Source organism: Microcebus murinus, chromosome X, assembly GCF_040939455.1.
Source record: "Microcebus murinus isolate Inina chromosome X, M.murinus_Inina_mat1.0, whole genome shotgun sequence".
In the NCBI taxonomy this organism is placed as follows: domain Eukaryota; kingdom Metazoa; phylum Chordata; class Mammalia; order Primates; family Cheirogaleidae; genus Microcebus; species Microcebus murinus.
In genome coordinates, this window is record NC_134136.1 from 80,122,856 (window position 1) to 80,141,964 (window position 19,109).

At 60.3% G+C, this 19,109-nt stretch overlaps 1 protein-coding gene across 3 annotated transcripts in view; it reads right to left on the minus strand.

Annotated features, from left to right (window-relative positions):
* P2RY8 (P2Y receptor family member 8) overlaps positions 1-11,897 on the minus strand; it is a 53,309-nt gene extending 41,412 nt beyond the window's left edge. For 2 of the 3 annotated variants that reach the window (XR_012915921.1, XM_012763666.3), the window contains exon 1: positions 11,053-11,897. The gene's annotated coding sequence lies outside the window, so the exon portion shown is untranslated. Of the gene's footprint in view, positions 1-11,028 lie in introns of all 3 variants that reach the window. The other variant, XM_012763667.3, reaches the window with a different exon arrangement.
* Between the last annotated feature and the right edge of the window lie 7,212 nt (positions 11,898-19,109).

A 19,109-nucleotide genomic window follows, 5' to 3' on the forward strand; every position in this document is an offset into this window, starting at 1 on the left:
CAAAGTGAGACTCTGTCTCAAAAATAAAAGCAAAAACAGTTTCCCTTGTGTCTCTGTCCCCCATAAAATGACCCAGGAGGTTCATTGGGTGGAGAGAAGAAAGAAGCTCAGCTCCTCCTTGCTGGAGAACTTGGGGCGCCCCGGGCTGTAGGTGGAGGTCCCTCCTCAGGGAGAAGACCCTCCCCCGCCCCTTCCCCTCCGGGCCGGAGCTGGGGCGAGAGGAGCCCAGTACGGTGGAAGAGCAGGCGGAGGACAGAGAGGTGCTGGGGCATGTCCGGATTCCACTCTCCCTGAGCCAGAGCTTATTGGGCCGGCCAGGCAGCCACCTGCCCCGGGTGGTGAGGGCTCGGCCACGGAAACCCCGCGTGGACCCCACAACCCCGCGTGGACCCCACGGCGGGGGCCGGAGGGAGGACACAGCTGAGACGCAGGGGCCAACTGGGGGGCCCAGGGTCCCAGCAAGGCTCAGAGACCTGGTGTCGGCCAGCCAGGCCCGCTGCTACCAAAGCGCAAGGGGTAATTTTCTGGGTCAGGTGGCTGGCCCACGGCTCCTGCAAACCGTCAAACCCCAGTCTGGGTGCCGCCGTGAGGGTGTTTCTCAGGTGAGGGGAACACCTCCCTCAGTAGACTTTGAACGCACCGGATTTCCCTTTGCAGTGCGGGTGGGCCTCGTCTAATCAGTCGAAGGCCTGCACGGATAAAAGTCTGGGGTCTCCCAAGGAGGAGAAGGTTCTGCCTCCAGGTGGCATGCAGATCTGAGCTGAGGCGTCAGCACTTCCTGGGGCTGGTCGGCCCTGCGGGCTTCACATCCAACAGCCTCCACAACCCTGTGCAAGGCAACTAACTGTTAAGATAGTCCCCACCTCTCTCTCTCACACACATACAACCTAATTGTTCTTGTATCAGTCAGAGTTTTGCAGAGAAACAGAACCAATAAAATAACAGGTGGATGGATGGATGGATGGATGGATGGATGGGTGGGTGGATGGATGGATGGATGGATGGATGGATGGATGGATGGATGGGTGGGTGGATGAGTAGATGGATGGATGGATAGACAGACAGATGCATGGAGAGATAGACTGACGGATGCCTGCCAGGCATGGGGTACAACTGAGTTGCAGTTTAGCGGGAAGTAGCTGGTTGACAACTCCCCAGGTTGCCGAGAAGGGTGGCGTGCTCCTGGCCAGGTTTTGGGGGAACCAGGTCCCTCCATGTTCAAGTCAGAGGGCTCGGGGTCCCCGGGACCCCCGTCCTACCAGCAGGAGGCTGCTGGAGGCCCCTCCTCCCACCTGCACCCACTGGGCACCGGCCTCTGGGCTGGCGGGGCGTGGCTTCCCCAGAGGAGAGACGGGGCGGGCACTGTGAGGGCCACCCCTCCCCTGAGTCCCCGAGGCAGCAAACCACGGGTTCACCCCATGAGCCCTGACAGAGACGCGGAGCCGAGTTGGTTCGCCGGCCCTGTGGCGGCGGCGGTGAAAATACGCCCATTGCGGGATGGCAAGGCTGAGGCTGGGGGGCAGCCACACGGCACTCGGGTGGTGCAGCAGCAGCCCTGTGGTCACAGGAGGAAAAGTAGCATTTGCCTTGGTTGTCAGAAGAGGAAATTGAGGTTAGCCGTCGGGTCACGGCGTGGCCGTGGCCACAGTCTCGGCGGGTAACAGTGGAAGCCTCGCCACCAGGCACCCGACACCCCCCACCCGCCCCCGATGAAGGCTGTGCCTCCTCCTCCTCCCCGTCTCCAAGCCCCGGCAGGTTTGGGGGAAGAGCCAAGCCCAAACCTGGGCCAGGACACCTGGATTCCACACAACGGAGTCTGTTTTTTCTGGATGCCGACTTTGGGTGTTTCCTAAAACTACGGGGAGCTCCAGGGTCCCCCCAGAACGCCGTCAGCCGGCGAGGTGCTCGAGCAGACGTTGGACGAGGGTTTCCAGCCAGGCGTGGCCCTGTCCCCTCCGAGGGACACTTGGCAATGTTGGGGGCATTGCTAGGCGATGGCCCGGCCACCCTGAGAGGCAGGCGGGACCGGCAGCCGCAGCAGCGGGGAGACACCCAGGGACCAGGAACCACGTGCAGCATCTGAGCCCCACTCGGCGGGGAAACCAAGGCACAGAGAGACTCGGCGACATTCCTGAGGTCCCCCCACTGCGTGTCCGGGGGCGGAGAAGACCGGCACGCCCAGGGCTGCCTGCGCCTGGAGTCTGCGTTCGAACCCCAGTTTTCTGAGGGAGCACGAGGACGGTCCAGACAGACGGGGGTGGCTGCAGAGGGCAGAGCAATTTGCCTCGGTTGACTGCCCCCTCCTAGGGGCAGGGAGAGGGCTGTTCCCGCCGGGACCGGAAGGAGCTGCAGGGCGGACCAGGACGTACAGCCCGAGCCCAGCTCGGAGGGGGCCAGGCTTTCCGAGGGGACGGCCGCCGGTGCCCAGGAGCTGTCGGGCACGGAGCTGAACACGCCCAGGGGAAGGGCTACACCCCAAGGGCTGACCACAGCTGTGGCCCCCATGCCCCTGTCCCCACGTCTCAGCCCCCTCTTTGCTCACAGGTAACAGGCGTGGGTGCCCGGGGGCTCACAGACGGCGCCCTGAGAGCAGCCCTGGGGGACGCCGCCCGCCGGCTGTGGTCACCCCATCCTTCCGTGACATCACGGCCCACCTGCCCCTCTGTCCTGTCCACTGTGGGCTGTCACGATAAATGACCTCAGACTGGGGGCTTGACCTCTAAGAATGTGTCCTCACTCTCCCAGTCCCGGATCCCGGGAGTGTGGGACGCGGGGGTCTCGGGGCCGCGCTCCCTCCACGGGTCCAGGGGAGGCTCCTTCCCGCCTCTCCCGGCTCCCGGGGGCTCCGGGCGTCCCTGGGCTTGTGGCCGCAGCCTCACTCCCGCCTCTGCCTCCCCCGTCTGCCTCCACGTGGCTTCTCCTCCGCGTCCGCGTCTCCCCTGCCGTCTCTCACGGGGACGCCTGGCACTGCATTTAGGGCCCTCCCTGATCCAGGGTGGTCTCAACTCCAGATCCTGCACTTAATCACGTCTGCAAAGACCCTTTTACCAAATAAGGCCCCGCTCCCAGGTTCCGGGGGGCTAGGGCGTACCTTTTAGGAACGGGAGACTGATTGAATCCACCCACGAGGACGACGAGTACCCATCTCCCCAGAGCTGTCCCCGGTCTAGCCCTGAGAGTCCCAGGAACTCCCTACGCCCGGGGCAAGGTGAGATGGCTGGTGTCTGTCTACACCCCACGCCTGGGCAGCTCAGTGCAATTCTGCTTAATGCACCTGTCCGGTCAGGCCAGCTGTCCCCTCCGCCCCCCACCGCTGTGGTCTGTGCTTGGAGTAGGCATCGGCCTTTTCCTTTCTCTTTTTCATTTTTTGAGAAAGAGTCTCACTCTGTCGCCCGAGCTGGAGTGCCGTGGCGTCAGCCTCGCTCACAGCAACCTCAGACTCCTGGGCTCAAGCGATCCTCCTGCCTCAGCCTCCTCCCGAGTAGCTGGGACTACAGGCATGCGCCACCACCATGCCCGGCTAGTTTTTTCTATATAGTTTTAGTTGTGCGGCTAATTTCTTTCTATTTTTAGTAGAGACGGGATCTCACTCTGGCTGAGGCTGGTCTCCAACTCCTGAGCTCAAACGATCCTCCCACCTCGGCCTCCCAGAATGCTGGGATAACAGGCGTGAGCCACCGCACCCAGTCATTTTTTTTTTTTTTAACAATTTTTTGGAGACCTAATTGCCACAGTGTGCAATGTACCCAGGGCTTTAGTGCATTCGCAGAGACGTGCAAACACCTCCACGATCGATCTTAGGACGTTTGCCTCGCCCTAGAAAGAAACCTGGTACCCTTTAGTTACGTGAATGCCGTTCCCGTAAGACCCATAGGTTGAAGCGCCAACCCGCAGTGGGATGGGCTTAGGAGGGGGTCTTTGGGAGGTGACTGGGGTTAGATGAGGTCATGAGGGTGGGACCCCAAGATAGGGTTAGTGTCTTTATAAGCAGAGACATGGAAGAGCTCTCTGTCTCTCTCCGCCCTGTCTCTCTCTGTCTGTCTTTGTCTCTGCATGTAGACAGACAGGCACAGAGGGTCGGCCCCGTGAGGACACAGGGAGGAGACGGCGTCTACACGCCCAGGAGAGAGGACTCAGGAGGAAGCAGCCCTGAGACACCTGGATCTGGGACTCCCAGCCTGCAGGACTATGAAGGAATAAATGTCGGTGGTTTAAGCCGCCCGGTCTGTGGGCCTCTATTATGGCAGCCCGGGGCAGATAACTCTCCCTTCCCCAGCTTCCCTAAGCAACCACAGATCCACTTTTTGTCCCCACAGATTTTTCTACTCTCGACCTTTCATATAAGTGGGACTGGACAGTGGGTGTCCTTTTCGGACTGCCGTCTCTCACTGGACATGATGTCTTCCAGGTTCATCCAGGTTGTACCAGCCGCCAGAGCCTTCCTTGTTCTTTTTCGCGGCTGTGTAATATTCCAGTGGCGGGATGGAGCAGGTCCAGTCATCTGTTCGGTGGTCACATGGGGTGTGTCCGCCTCTGGGCTGTTGCGAACGGTGCTAACCTGAGCACAGGTGTGCTGATGCGTGTGTGAGCCCGGGTTTCGGTTCCCTCGGGCATCCGCCTGGGCGTGGAGCTGCCGCGTTAGCCGGTGACGCAGTGTTTAAACAGGAACCTGTCCTGAGTGTTGGGGTCCATGGGTGTCCGAGCTTGTTCCACCGGGGTAGACCCCAGCCCAGCGCGGCACCCTGGCTCCGGAAACGCTCTTTCCTCCCGGGAAGCGCTGGGGGCGGGGAGAGACCCTGGGCCAGCGGGAGCGGGTCGCTGAGGACGCACGGGAAAGGATGAGTGAGGATGGCGCGGTTGGAGCCGGGCCTGGGCTGCGCTGTGTGGGGGTGAGGCTGGACATTCGGCGTGGTGGAAGCTTCTAGAGCAAGTCCTGAGCATGTAGCAGCCCTCACGTGAATCGGGGGGCCGGGGAGGGGCTGGGGGGCTCCGCGTACCTCCTGCCCTGTTCCAAAACACCCCCAGCTTCTGTGCGCGCGCGCGCGCCCAACTTGGGAAGCCCCCAGCACGTGGGCTGCTCCCCACCCCACCCCCCTGTGGTTCCCCTCCCAGAGCCTCAGGACGAACCCCAGAGCATTAAGGAAGTTGTCCGAACGCCCTGAGCAAGATGGAAACTGATTTCGGCGGGAAAAGGGGATGTGTGGGGCGCACGGAGCCACCCCGAGCTGCTCCGCGCCTTGCTTCCCCGGGCGCGCGCGTGCGCGTGCGCGGGGCCGGTTCTTGGGGGAAAGTCGCGCGCTCAGCCCTCGCTGGGACGCAGCTGAGATCTCAGGAGAGGAGAAACTGAGGCAGAAGAACCTCGAGGCACGCGTCTGCGGTCCGTCTCCCCGCTGGAATCCGCACGTCGCGTGGACAGAGCCTGACTTGGCCCCCCGCGTGACCCTCGCGGGACGCAGCCCGTAAGGAGGCGTCACTCTGGGGCGCACGCGGCCCCCCGACTGGAAGCCACAAGCCACCACGGGACGGTGCGCACGCGACAGCTGCGCGGGGGGTGCAGGGGGCTGCCCCTCCTCCCCACCCCCCCGCGTGCGGAAACCCGGAGCGTCCGTCGTTTGCATGCGTGTTCAGAAACGGCAGGCGAGGAGGGTTTATTTAGAAGCGCGCCCTGTCTCGTGGGGCGGAGGAAACCAGCCAGCCGCGCCCGGAGGGAGGTGGGCACGGGGCGTCCCGGCAAACGCCCCTTCCCGCGCTTCCTGCCTTGCGCGCCCCACTCAGAGCCTGGCCTGCGTGCGCCCTGCACGCAGAGCGAACGGCCCAGCAGGAGGAAGGCAGCCAGCGCAGGGACATCATCTGTTATTTTATTTCCCCTTCTCTGTCTTAAAAACAAAAAAACCAAAAAAAAACCAGAGGCGCAGTTTACATAATAAAATTAACCGTATCGAAGTGAGCGATTCGGGGACGTTTTTTGTGCACCCAACGTGGCCGTGCCACCTGCAACCGTCGCCTCCTCCGCCGTCCTCAGTGGTTTCAGGACTTTTTTCCTGTCCCCGCCCGCGGGTGCTGGGTGTGTTAACTCCAAAACGCTGGAGTCGGTCTCTGCGCAAATATCCGACCGACCACAGTAATGACTGCGGGCAGCGTGTGGGGTGGGGGTGGGGTAGTGGTTAGCGGTGACAGGTGTGACTTCTGGGGCGGCCATACCTGGATGTAGGGGACCCTCCCTGGCTGGGTGATCCTGGGAGAGTGACGTCACTGCCCCATCCCCCCCGTGCCTCAGTTTCCTCACGCCCGCAGAACATGGGGACGCCAAAAAGAGCCGTCTCAGAGGGGGGGTGTCAACAAGGTTCATAAGGTTTGAGGATTCCTTTGCTTAGGGTAGTATTTTTGAGGTGCAGCCACACTATGTACAGCACGTATTAGTACTTCATTCCTTTCTTTCTTTGTTTTCTTTTTTGAGACAGAGTCTCACGGTGCGGGCGACAGAGAGTACTGATCCCGCAGCCCGACAATTTCTTCCGGTGTCCCACCTAGGAAGCTGCAGCCCGGGCGGGGACCCTGCCCGCCCACTCCCTGTGGCCGGGACTGCAGGGTCCATCTCCCCTTCCTGTTGCACGCCGCTACCTGGTGCCCCGCCCCTGTCCTGAGCGCAGGGCCGTGGCCTCACCCCACTCTACCCCCAGCGCCCCGTGTGCCAGTGTTAAATCCACCCCTGCACCCAACGCGCCCAGCCCCAGGGTGGGAGCCCGTGGGTCCCGGAGTTTGCGGCCGGTGCTAGCGGGAGGAGCTCGTGACGGGCCTCGGGGTGTCCCAGCTGGACGTCAGCCCGTTCGTTCACTGACCGGCCGGCCCTGGGAGCCCTGCGACCTCACCGGGCCTCAGTGTCCTGGTCTGGCGTCTGACAGAGAGGCTGCCTGCTACCTGCCCTCTAACCGAGGGGCCCCAGAAAGCTCTGCACAGAACCGTGCTCCTTGCTGGGGGCTCTGTGGGTGCCCGCAGGACCCATCAGAGCTGCCTCCCCACGGGTGCAACTTGGGGAGCCCTTCCCACAGCCCCGAGGACCGGGGGGACTGCCCACCCGACAGCGCCTCCACGTCAAGCCTTGCATTTTACCTCCCAGAACATCTCCGGGGTCAACTTGAAATGTCCCAGAGAAGCCCGAGGAGCCAAATCCTCTTACACCTGCTCCGGGCTTTGGGCCAGAACGGGTGGACAATGTGAGTCTCCTAATGAGCCCAAGTCAAACCGTCACCTGCTCGGGGCTGCTGTGCAGCTCTTGGGCAGACGGGAGAGTTCAAGGGGAACGTCACCTACACACGGCGGGGCCTTGGTCCCTGGCCCATCCCCCCAGACCTCACCTGTGCACGGGACACCTGCTTATTCCACACATGCATGTTCTCTGTGACGATGGCATCTCTTTTTTTTTTTTTTTAATTTTTTTTATTTCTTTATTTTTTTTTCCATTTTCAGTTGGCCAATTAACTTTTTTATTTTTTTATTTTTTTAAGTAGAGACAGAGTCTCACTCTTGCTCAGGCTGGTCTTGAACTTCTGAGCTCAAACGATCCACCTGCCTCGGCCTCCCAGAAAGCTAGGATGACAGGCGTGAGTCACTGCGCCCGGCCGAGGGCATCTCTTTTTATTTTTTATTTTATTTATTTTATTTTATTTTTGAGACAGAGTCTCACTCTGTTGCCCGGGCTAGAGTGCCGTGGCGTCAGCCTAGCTCACAGCAACCTCACACTCCTGGGCTCAAGCGATCCTCCCGCCTCAGCCTCCTGAGTAGCTGGGACTACAGGCATGCACGCCTGGCTAATTTTATATATATATATATATATTAGTTGGCCAATTAATTTCTTTCTATTTATAGTAGAGACAGCCTCTCACTCTTGCTCAGGCTGGTCTCAAACTCCTGACCTCGAGCGATCCTCCCTCCTCGGCCTCCCAGAGCGCTGGGATGACAGGCGTGAGCCACCAGGCCCGGCCACGGTGGCGTCTCTTAAATGCTAATTATTTTGTTACAGACACAGGAGCACGCCACCCGTCAGGAGGTTGAGAAATGCAGGAAGGCATCCGGAATCCCACGGCCCGGCCGGTTCTCTCCCCCAGACCTGGGGGAATGTGGGAGGGTCCTGCTTATCCTAGTGCTGTCTGGCAGGACGGTCCTTCGGGGTCCTGTCCCTGTGCCAGCCCCTGTCTTCCCACGCCCCCTTCCCCATGGGACTGCACGGCTCTTGTGGTTCCCATACACAACCCCCAGGGCACCCCTCCCCGAGTGACTACTTGCAGCCCGACAGCCCGGCACTCTCGGCCCACCCCTGGCTCAGGGTCCCCCCCCCCCGCTCAGCGCACCCGGCCTCTGGGCCCAGCCCCTGCCCAGCCCCCTCCTAAAGCATGGCTCCAGCAACATCTGCTTCCCTCTAGAACCTTCCATGGCTTTTCCGGGCCTGCTGAGGAAGTGGCACACTCCTGGCTGGGGACACCCCCCGCCCCCGTACCAAATGCTGCTGCTACCTGGAACACGCACAGCCCATCCCTGACCTTCCCCGTTTCCTACGTGGACACAGCTAGAGCCACCGCCTCCAGGAAGTCCTCCTGGATCCCTCCCCGCCCTGAACTCTCATAACCCGAAGCCTGCAGCTGTGTCTTCCTCTCGCTCATTTTTCCCTCTTTCCCAAGCGCTCAGCACCGAGCCGGGCACGGGAGGGTTTGTCAAGCGCGCATGTGAAGGGAAGAGACCAGCCAGCAGCCCCCGCTTGGCTGAGCCGGAGGGCGGTGGGAGCCAGACGCCAGCTTTTTTAGACACCCCACCTCCTTGGAGGGTTTCCCTCACCCCCTCAAGCCTCAGTTTCCCCGCTTGGAAAGCGAGGTTAGGATTCAACGATAGGATCCCAATGTAGGTGCGCAAAAAGCGTCGGTTCCACGCAACCCTCCTCCTCTGGGACTCCGCCCTCCTCCTCTTCCAGAGGGGGGGTCCAGTCCTGGGGTGTCCACTGGCCACTTGGCCCCCGTTCTCCCCTGCCCAGCCCTGGCCGTTTCCCCCGCGGCTGTAGAACAACGTGCCCAAACGGGCCAGTGTGGCCTCCGGGACGCGCGCCAGGCTGGGGGCTCGCGCAGCCGCCCTTGGACCCGCGCAGTGGACCGCAGACCCCGCGGCCGGCCTGGGCGGCGAGGACGTGGCCCCGGGGCTGCAGGACTCTCACTGGGGTTCCCTGCGCTCAGCAGGGTCCGCCCACCCGCGTGCGCGCGCGCGCGCACTCTGCGCTTGGATACAGTCAGGGTCCTTTGGCGCGATCCGCCCCCTCCGGGCCTCCAGGGACAGAAAAGGGGACGTGGAGGTTGGGGAGGAGGGGACAGCCCCAAAGGTGCCGGGCCACGCCCGACGGGGCGGCGCTGCGTGGTGGCAAGAGAGGAGAGGTGCCCGCCACCTGCCAGCCGGGGCATCTCCAGGGCCGGAAGGCGGGGCAGGTGCGTGTTTGGCGCCGTCTCCAGGCATCCGGGTACTAACCCAGTCCGCACCCCTCCCCAGCGCTAAGAAGAAAGCACGGAGCTCTAGCCTGGGTGTGGCCGGGGGAGGTGGGGTCCTCGCCAGGCTGGCACTACCCAGGACGTGTCAGAAACCACCACTGCGCGCTGCGCTTTGACAAACGCGGCCTTGATGGGCACGCGCGCCCTGCGGCCTCTGTCCTATCTACTCTCCCTGGGGTGGGGCCGGGGGTGGGGCTGGGGGAGGCAGGACGCCAGCCTTGGGGACCCGGTCAGGGGGTCACCCTGGGCGCACACGGCCGGGTGTCCAGGAGTGCGCCCGTCCAGCAGAGCCCCGGTGGAAATGCCATTCTTCCACCATAGAAAGGTTTTCAGGGCCAGGCCTGGTCCTGTTTGTCAAAGTCGAGTGGGAAACGCACGTTCCCTTTTCCGACCATGGGCTGCTAAATGGGACAGGAGCAACGGGCACAGGGGCGAGGGGTGTCCGTGCGTCCGAGGTGCCCCCCACACCCCAGTCAGTCCCCCGAGGTTTTGACTTAGGGCCCTGCTCACATGGAATAAGCGTGACAGCCACAGAAAGCAAGCAAGCAAGAAAGAAAGAAAACAACAACAAAAAACCCCTGCATGGTTTGGGTGCAGAGCGGCTGACTTGTGGTTCCTCTTTTGACAGAGTGACCCCGACCGCAGCAGCCAGCCTGGCTTGCGTGGCCTGGGATTCCCGGATCAGCTCCCCCTGCCAACGGGGCAGCCTTCAGGGGGTGAAGCTCTTTCCTCAACTCTCGGGGGACGGATTCGAAGTTCCGCCTGTGTAGGAGGAACTGGAGTTCTAAGAGAACCAGCGCCAATGACCTGGGTCTGACGCCTCTCTGGGCACCAAGTTTGGACACCTCACTCGTCCCAGCCATCCCTCCCAATGCAATATTTTATTTTAGAGACAGAGTCTCGCTCTGTCACCCAGGCTGCAGTGCCGTGGCGTCAGCCTAGCTCACTGCAGCCTCCAACTCCTGGGCTCCAGCGATCCTCCTGCCTCAGCCTCCCGAGTAGCTGAGACTACAGGTGCTCACCTGACCATGCCCGGCTCATTTTTCTACTTTTTAAAAATATATATAGAGAGAGAGAACCCTGGGGGGGGGGTCTATCTCTGTTGCCCAGGCTGGTCTCGAACTCCTGGCCTCCAGCGATCCTCCCTTCTCAGCCTCCCAAAGTGCTGAGACAACAGGCGCCCGGCCCCACAAACGGTTTAAATTTGGCGGCTGGCGCTCTGTCTCTCTCTGCCCAGCCTCTTTGGGCAGACCTCCAGGGAGGAGCATCTGGCCTGAGTGAGATTTTAAAGACGGAGGTCCCTCGCAGCTGGGGTGTTTTAGCATTTCCCGGCTAAGGGATAGAGAGGCTCCTTGCGGTTCTTTCTGGGGGGTTCGCGCTCACGGAGTCCACCCGACCCAGAGGAGAACACGTCCCCGTTTCCCTCCATCACTCCGCACGGACCTTCCCTCAGTCCTGGGCGAGGCGTGCACACACACACACACGCACACGCACGCACACGCACCTTGGAAAAGGTCGGCGAGCTCACCTGCAGCCCGGGCGGCAGGAGCAACGGCCTCTTGCAGGGTGTCCGGGCAGCGCAGCCCGGGGGGTGCGAGCCGGCGGCTGCTGCCTCACGGCCCCGGGGGCAGGAAGCCGGCTGCCAGTTTGCACGCCCCGGCGGCCCCGGTCGCCCGCTTCTGAAAGCGCTGGGCCGAGTGGGCGCACGGCTGTGCTGGCAGCGGCCGAGCTCTGTCCCCGGCAGGTCTCTCCGCGGGCATTCTGCGAGCCGGCCGTCCGTGTGGCCGGCCTCGCCACCCCAAAATCCAAATTCTGCGAACTGCACGTCCTGCGGGCGGGCACGGCGGCGGTGCAGACCCGTGGGCTTAGGTGGAGAGGAAGCCCGTTGTGAAATTTCCTGTGTCAACCGTCTGCCTGCTGGTGCGAACAGGCGGACCCGTTGGAGCTACGGCTGTCTGCTCGGCGAGGCGCTAACCGCCGCCTCCCTCCGTCGGTTCACGGGGCGGGGCCGGGTGCCGGGTCCTGGAACCTGCGACCTCAGGACTCCTGTCGGCAGGATGCACAGGCAACGCCGGAGCTCCCGTGTGTGTTTTCGGCAGAAAGAAAGCAGGTCGAAGGAGGCGGGAAGGGGAGTCATTTTCCTGATGTTGTAGCAGGCAGCGGACTGGAGTTTGGTTCGCACACAGAACACATTCTCGGGTTACTATTATTATTATTTTTTTTAATAAAAAAAAAATATGTAAAGGCCGGGCTCCCAGTGGCTCACGCCTGTCATCCCAGCTCTCTGGGAGGCCGAGGCGGGAGGACCGTTTGACCTCAGGAGTTTGAGACCAGCCCCGGGCAAGAGCGAGACCTCCCCCCCCCCAGTATCTACTAAAAAAAATAGAAAGAAATGAGCCGGACAACTAAAAATATACAAATATACATAGGAAAAATGAGCCGGGCGTGGTGGCGCACACCTGTAGTCCCAGCTACTCGGGAGGGAGGCTGAGGCAGGAGGATCGCTTGAGGCCAGGAGTTGGAGGTTGCCGTGAGCGAGGCCGACACCACGGCTCTCCAGCCCGGGCAACAGAGTGAGACTATTGTCTCAAAAAAGAAACAAAAAGTGCGAAGAAAAAAATATGCTAACAGGACCTGTTTCCTTTTTGATTGCAAAACCGTGCTCCTTGCGACATGCTTGGGGACACAGGTGTGCCTCAAGAAACCACACCGAGCATGGGTGTTGGTGGTCTCGGCTCGGAGAGCTGGTCACGGGTACCCCAGGCTGGGTCTCCCGACGTCCCACGGGGCCCCGTGGGGGGCCACGCAGCCCCGGTGCCGTGTGACACCGAGCAGGGTCGGCAGTGACACCCGCGTTTGGGAGCGAACGACGCAAATTCACAAAATCACGTGCGTGGGGAAAGGTGAGCCAGGTCTCCCAGGAAGGTACGTCTGAGAACCGGGTTTCCGCCCGCTTTGGCGGTGGGGGACATCAGCTGGTTCTCGAGACTCGAGGCTGCAGGTTGGAGAGGTCGCCCGGCGTCCCTGAGTCAGCGAAGACCGAAATGTTTGCTCCAAAGGGAATGCAGGTTGGGTTTGCTCAAGGCGCCGGTCCCGGTGTTTCCATGGCCTTGTTTGACGTGTGCTTCTGTATGGAGACACCTTCCTGGACGGATGTCGTAGTCGGCTCTTTCCTGCTGAACTCACGCCCAACTGCACGGCAACTCCCCCGCCCCAGGGAAGCCTGTCTAACACTCGTGCTTTCTCCAAGAGGCGGCTCGACTCTGAGCCTGGGTGGGGGAGGCGTTTTGAACAGAGAGGTCCCCAACGAGAAGCACCGGAACGCAGAACACGTGGCACTCGGCCGGGCGCGGCGGCTGGCGCCTGTAGTCGTCCCTGCACTCTGGGAGGCCGAGGCGGGAGGATCGCTCGAGGTCAGGAGTTCGAGACCAGCCTGAGCAAGAGCGAGACCCCGTCTCTACTAAAAACATACAAAGAAATTAATCGGCCAGCTAAAAATATATATAGAAAAAATTATCCGGGCGTGGTGGTGGCGCATGCCTGTGTAGTCCCAGCTACCCGGGAGGAGGCTGAGGCAGGAGGATGGCTTGAGCCCAGGAGTTGGAGGCTGCAGTGAGCTGTGATTTCTCCACTGCTTTCTACTGGGGCAGTAGAGCAAGACTCTGTCTCAAAACAAACAAACACTGCAGAAAACAAGCAAAAGAAACCCGTGGCATTCAGCAGACCTGAAAAGGAGCCCTTGCTTAAAATTTGAGCTTTTTGGCAAAAACCGGGCGGAAGGTCGCTTTGTCCAAACTCGGCTGCGACCGTGCGTGTGGCGACCCGAATGTTTTCGCCGCTCCGTGCGTGCCCAAGGGTGCCTGCAAAATTGTCACGGGTGTTGGTTCGGGGGGACCCGAGATACGAGCTACGGTCCGAGGCCCCAAACGCTGTTGCCCCCGTTGGCCGTGCCCACCCAGACACCGCCGGTCAGAGGGTTCAGTCCGGGCACCGCCTGGGCCAGCCCAGCTGTCACGTGACCCCTGACCTCCGAGCCCCCCGACACATAACCCGAGACCTCCCCGCCCCGGGCACGCGCCAGGCCGCCCGGCACGGCAGCCGATGAACCCGGTTCGCTCTTGCAGACCGACTGCACACCCCTCGTGAGTCACCGCACACGCGTGTCCGCGAATCCCGCCGCCCGTGAATGCCTGAGCTACCGCACGCATGTCCACTAGGCACGCATCTGAGACGTGTAGAAACCGGTCTCGTAGGGCCCGCGCTGGCTTCTCGGGGTGGCCGGGACAGAGCCCCGCAGACCGGGCGGCTTGGACAAATGAGGTTTGTCCTCTTCCTCCCTGCAGGCTGGGAGTCCCGGATCCAGGTGTCCCGGGGCTGCTTCCTCCTGGGTCCTCTCTCCTGGGCGTGTCGACGCCGTCCCCTCCCTGTGTCCTCATGGGGCTGTCCCTCTGTGCCTGTCTGTGTCCTTGCCTCCTCTGCTCATAAGGACACCGGCCCTGTTGGATATCGGGACCCACCCTGGTGGCCTCAGTTTACCTCAATCACCTCTCTAAAGACAGACCCGTCTCCAAACACGGCTGCCGTCTGAGGTCCCCGGCTGCAACGCAGGCATTTGGGACGGGCACTATGGAGCCTGCCTCGGGGACAACTCGCGCCTCTAGACGGAAAGCTCGGAGGCCGGACCGCCCTGGCGGGGCGGGAGCTGGGAGAGCCGAGTGGCGGCTGATTTTGGAAGAGAGAAGGTCCCGCGGTTCTCAGGACGGGGGTGCAGGGTTGAGGCCCCCAGTGCCGGGGTGTCTTGCAGGGAAAGGTGGCGTGGGCCGCCCGCAAGGAACGGCGTGGGGGACAGGGGAGTTCTGCACGTGACAGGGCTCGCTGGGACGGGTGGGCTGCTGCGCTCAGGTGAGGGCCAGGTGTCTCCGAGAAGGAGCAGGGCAGGACCAAGGTGTCCCAGGGCTGCTGGGCGCAGGTTGTGTGTGCATGTGTAGCCGTGCGTGGCCTGACTGCGTCCCCTCAGATACAGGAGGCTCTGTGCTTGCCGTGTGTCCCTGAAAATAAGACCTGCCCCACAAAACAAGCCCCAGCGGGACGGCTGAGCACGTGTGCGGTAGAAGCCCCACCCCGAAAATCAGCCCTAGTGAGGGGCATGGTCATGGAAATCAGCCCTGGTGATGGGCGTGGCTATGAAAAATCAGCCCTGGTGGTGGGCGTGGCTATGAAAATCAGCCCTAGTGATGGACGTGGCTATGAAAATCAGCCCTAGTGATGGGCGTGGCTATGAAAATCAGTCCTGGTGGTGGGCGTGGCTATGAAAATCAGCCCTAGTGATGGACGTGGCTATGAAAATCAGCCCTAGTGATGGGCGTGGCTATGAAAATCAGTCCTGGTGGTGGGCGTGGCTATGAAAATCAGCCCTAGTGATGGACGTGGCTATGAAAATCAGTCCTGGTGGTGGGCGTGGCTATGAAAATCAGCCCTAGTGGTGGGCGTGGCTATGAAAATCAGTCCTGGTGGTGGGCGTGGCTATGAAAATCAGCCCTAGTGGTGGGCGTGGCTATGAAAATCAGCCCTAGTGGTGGGCGTGGCTATGAAAATCAGCCCTAGTGATGAGTGTGGCTATGAAAATCAGCCCTGGTGACGGGTGTGGCTGCGCAGCGCATCTGCACAACCTGTGCGTGTCGTCACGGAGCGGGAGAGAACACGAGCAGCCCTTCTCATCCGCCCCATCGTGAGAGCTCTAGTGCTCCACAGGAGAGATCGGGGCCGGTGGCTCTAAAGGAAACAGAATCGCAAGACATTCAGGATGGGATTTGGGGTCTGGAGAGTGAGGATGATGTTCCAGAAGAAGACGACTTCACTCTATTTGGATAAATGTACATGGTTGTCCCGTACTTAAAAAAAAATGACACATCCCCTGAAAATAAGCCCTAGGGTGTCTTCTTGAGGGAAAATGAATATATAAGACCCTGTCTTATTTTCGGGGAAACGAGGTAGGTGTAGGGTGCTGTATCGTATTAGATACACAATGCTCTGTGATTGGGTGTGCTATGCTGTGTCTTCTTAGATATAAAATGCTGTGCTATTAGGTATAGGATCCTGCATCTTGCTAGATACAGGGTGCTGTGCTACTAGCTGCAGGATTCTGGGTCTTGTCAGATGTTGGACACTGCATTATTGGCCATAGGGTGTCCGGTCGTATTGCATGTAGGGTTCTGTGTTATTGGGTATAGGATCGTGGTAATATTAGATATAGTATCAGATGCTCTGTCATTGAGTATGGGATCTTGGTCTTATTAGGTATAGTATAAGATGCTCTGTTATTGTGTATGGGATCTTGGTCTTATGAGATATAGTATAAAATGCTCTGTTATTCGGTATAGGATGGTGGATCTTAATAGGAAAAGGGTGCTATGCATTGTTAGCTACATGATGTTAGCTATGATTGTTAGCTGTATATAAATGTTAGCTTATTAGATGTGGGATTCTGTGTTGTCGGTTATAGAATCCTGGTCGTATCAGATATATTATAGGATGCTCTGTTATTAGGTATCGAGCATACATGGGATTAGGACGTGGCCATCTCTGGGGACGTTATTCTGTCTCCCACATGGGATTAGGACGTGGACATCTCTGGGGATGTTATTCTGTCTACCACATGGGATTAGGACGTGGACATCCCTGGGGATGTTATTCTGTCTACCACATGGGATTATGATGTGGACATCCCTGGGGACGTTATTCTGTCTACCACATGGGATTAGGACGTGGACATCTCTGGGGACGTTATTCTGTCTACCACATGGGATTAGGACGTGGACATCTCTGGGGACGTTATTCTGTCTACCACGTGGGATTAGGACGTGGACATCTCTGGGGACATCATTCTGTCTACCACATGGGATTAGGACGTGGACATCCCTGGGGATGTTATTCTGTCTACCACATGGGATTAGGACGTGGACATCCCTGGGGACGTCATTCTGTCTACCACATGGGATTAGGACGTGGACATCTCTGGGGACGTTATTCTGTCTACCACATGGGATTAGGACGTGGACATCCCTGGGGATGTTATTCTGTCTACCACATGGGATTAGGACGTGGACATCCCTGGGGACGTTATTCTGTCTACCACATGGGATTAGGACGTGGACATCTCTGGGGACATTATTCTGTCTACCACATGGGATTAGGACGTGGACATCTCTGGGGACATTATTCTGTCTACCACATGGGATCAGGACGTGGACATCTCTGGGGACATTATCCTGTCTACCACATGGGATTAGGATGTGGACATCTCTGGGGACATTATCCTGTCTACCACATGGGATTAGGATGTGGACATCTCTGGGGACATTATCCGTCTACCACATGGGGATTAGGACGTGGACAGTGCTTTGAACCTGGAGATTTTCCTTTTTCTCGACTCAATAAGAAATTTGCAGATGAGCCCGTCAGGGTGGGGTTGACAGATCCACGATGCCATCAAGGCACCCACCTCGTCCTGTCTCTCCTCACCACTCTCCTTCCTATCTCAGGATCCTCATCTTTCTTGCCTCATGGCCCAAAGCGGCTGCCAAGGCACCAGGCATCATGTCTGCATGTAGAAAAGGGGCAAGGGGAGGCATGCTCTGTCACTCTGTGTCCCCTTCACCTGGAAGACACATCTCTCTAGACGTCCCTGCAGCCAGCAGACTTCCTCTTGCACCATGTCATTCGATCCCAGGGTCCACGGCCAGTGTAGATGGGAACCCAGGGGGTGTTCGGTGGGCCAGCCTGCTTGACCTCAGCCCCACGGTTACCTGCGTCTGGGCGGGTGGCAGGGCGGGACAGGTGACAGCCCGCAGTGACGGCGCCTGCCCCCGCCGCGGCTGGGGTGGCACTTCCCGGACTGCTTTGCTGCCGCCCTGCGGTCCCGGGGCCTGGGACCGTGACCTCGTTTGCAATCAGGGTGTCCTCGGGGGAAACGAGGTTTTCTCGCCTGCTCCTGCTGCCCCGGTGACACCCAGGCGCCCGCTGGGCCTCGTAGGAGAGGCGCATGGCCGGGCCGTGGTGGGTGGCCGAGCCGGGCGGCCTCCACGCCTGGCTTCCCGCTCCGGCCTCTGAGCCAGGAGAGGCGTGTGTGGGCAGCGGCCTCCATGGACAGCCTCCTCTGGGGACCTGGCTGTGGGGACCTTAGCAGCAGGTGTCAGAGCTTGTTCCTTTCCCTGGCTTCATCGTATTCCACTGTGTGGACGGACCATGTTCCTCTGCAGCAGGTGCCAGAGACTCGGCCCTTTTTCCTGGCTGTGTCATATTCCAGTGTCTGCACGAACCGTGTTCCATTACAGCAGGTGTCGGGGCTTGTTCTTTTTCCTGGCTGTGTAATATTCCACCGCGTGGCCGGGCCGCGCTGTCTTTATCCGATCACCCAGCCACGGGCGCTTGGGTTGTTTCTGCCTGTTGGTGTCCGAGAACCACAGTGCCCGGAATGTGTGAAGTTTTTTCTTTTTTTTCTCTTTCTTTCTCTTTTTCTATTTTTTCCCCTGAAGTCCCGGCTTCCAGTTCTCAGAGGCGACACGGCTGGGTCACGGGGCGGCCCCGCGACCGACTCTCTGAGCCGTGGCCAAACCGTGTTGCGGCATTCTTGGGGGACTCGGGGCGGGCGGGAGGAAGGTGAGGCAACAGCACCCGCCCCACTCCCGTGTGTGAGAACCTAGCCCACCTGCCGAAATTTATTCGCGCCCCTAAAACCGGAACTGGGCGTCCCTGACGCGGAGGGACCCCGCATTGGGGAACTTGGGGAGCGACGTGTGTGTGATTCCCCCGTGACTTCGGACCGAGTGACTCTCTGCCTTCCCACGTCTGCGCAAACCCCGGACACGAGCGCCCCCTTCCGAGTCTACACAGCGGGACTCGGCTGCCACGTCTGGGCTTTCTGTGGGTGAGTTTGCCGTGCCAACAACCCCCAAGCTCAGCGCTCGGGGGAGGCCGGTCTGATGTCTCCCGGCACAAAAAGGCTGCCAGGCGCCGTACGGAGAAGATGCGTGCGGTCACGCATGCCGGGCGGCGCTGAGCGAGCTCAGTGCCAACAGGTCCACGGGGTCTGCTCCACGAAACCGCCCTGGACCGCAAACCCACGCAGAGCGGGGGCCCACAGAGGCTCCCCTCTCTGCGTGTCCTTCGGGGCGACGGGCCCGGGTTCGAGGATCCGCCGTCCGTCCGACTTTGCGGGGCAGACGGCGCCTGGCGTGAGGGCTTGCAGGTGACAGCGCCTTCCCGGAGTTCCCGGGGAGAGAAGGAGGCCTGGGCGGGACGCCACGGGGAAACTGAGGCGCGCCCGGCTGGTTCTCATGGCTTCTCGGGACTCCGGAGATTTCCGTTCACACTCGGCCGCGGGAAGAGTGAAGCCGGTTGTCCCAGCAGTTTGAGGCTGATCCTGCTGGGTTTTGTTTTTTTGTTTGTTTCTTTGCTTTTTGAGACAGAGTCTCACTCTGTTGCCCGGGCTAGAGTGAGTGCCGTGGCGTCAGCCTCGCTCACAGCAACCTCAATCTCCTGGGCTCAAGTGATCCTCCTGCCTCAGCCTCCCAAGTAGCTGGGACT